Source organism: Hippopotamus amphibius, chromosome 4, assembly GCF_030028045.1.
Source record: "Hippopotamus amphibius kiboko isolate mHipAmp2 chromosome 4, mHipAmp2.hap2, whole genome shotgun sequence".
NCBI classification, from domain to species: Eukaryota; Metazoa; Chordata; class Mammalia; order Artiodactyla; family Hippopotamidae; genus Hippopotamus; species Hippopotamus amphibius.
The window spans coordinates 49,579,876-49,581,325 of NC_080189.1; the positions used below are offsets into that span (position 1 = coordinate 49,579,876).

Below are 1,450 nucleotides of genomic sequence, written 5' to 3' on the forward strand. Positions count from 1 at the left end.
GCTTCCTGTCAAATCTGTAGGTTTGTTGCCTTGAGGAGGGATATAGAGGGAAAATCTTTCTAAAATTTGTTTTCAAAATTTCGGGCCTACAGATAGGCTTGATTTGACTTCAGGTTGGGTTTGTTTTCTCAAGCAGGGACCACAAGTTTATTGGGGGTCTGTGCACACACACTGATAGCATCATACAACGACAGCGCAGTTACTCAGTATACACAAATGTGGCCTCTAAGGGCATCTGGGGTCTGGAGGCAGTAGGATGCAGTCTCCTCTGTTGAGGCCCAGACCCAGCTGGGTGCCTTCCTCCTGGGCACTTGAGGGAGGGGGCTGTTGGAGGTGGTCCCCAGGCATGGACTCCAGGGACTGCAGCCTCAGCCACTGTTTCAGCACCTTCATCTCACTGATCTTGTGGATCTTGCTAGTCACCAATATCAAGTCCGACACAGTGTAAACCTTGGAACACCAGGTCCAGTTCACAGACAATGTCAAAATATTTGTTTAAGATCTCCACAAAGTGGTAGATGGCCGGGTTGTTGTCATGGACATCCACCCAGATGTAGAAGTAGAGACTGGTATAGTTTCAGTAAATGATCTTAAAGTTCCAGAACTCCACAAAGTTGGTGACTCTGGTGGCGTACACCTCCTCTATCATCTTTGGTTTCTCATCATCATCAAACTGTGTGTACCACTTGACCAGATGTGTCATGCCCACCGGGTTCTGGATGAGGACGAAGCAGATCATGGAGACCCCATGAAACGAGAGGTCAAAGTGCCCAGGTGATTCAGTCCACAAAGGTCAGCTTTCTGGGGCACAAAGCAGTAGGGTAAAGAGTGGAGAATAGCTCTGGTAGTGCAGTTGGAGAATCACCAGCACATGGTGTCAGTGAATGGCATCACCCACCATCCAGGCTCTCTAGCCAGAAACCTGGGAGTTTTTCTCAACTCCTCTCTTACTTGCTCCACTGTATCCAGCCAGTCACCAAATCCTGTACATGTTACTTTCTGAATGTCTCACATTTATCCCATCCTTGCCATTTCCTATCTGTTTGTCAGCTCGCGTCTCTTCTCACCTTAATAAATGCACACATCTCCGTCTAGTCTCTCAGCTTCTAGCTTCAAACCATCCCTTCACCTTCCCTTCACATCAAGTTAAAATGAGGTCATCCTGGATTAGGGTGGGCCTTAATCCAATGACTGATGTCCTTATAAGAAGAGGGAAAGGTGGACGCAGACACAGACACAAAAAGAGTGCCATGTGCCAATGGAGGCAGACGTGGGAGTGATGTATCAAGTCCAGTAATGCCAGGAATTGCTGGCAAACCACTAAAAGCAAGAGGAGAGGCAAGGAAGGAATCTTCTCTAGAGCGTTCAGAGAGAGCATGGCCTTGATAACACCCTGATTTTGGAATTCTAGCCTACAGAAATGTAAGAGAGTAAATTTCTGTTGTTTCAA

General features: G+C 47.2%; 1 pseudogene; it reads right to left on the reverse strand.

Moving 5' to 3' along the window:
- Positions 1-225: 225 nt before the first annotated feature.
- Positions 226-739, reverse strand: LOC130851871 (AP-2 complex subunit sigma-like; annotated as a pseudogene).
- Positions 740-1,450: the final 711 nt, after the last annotated feature.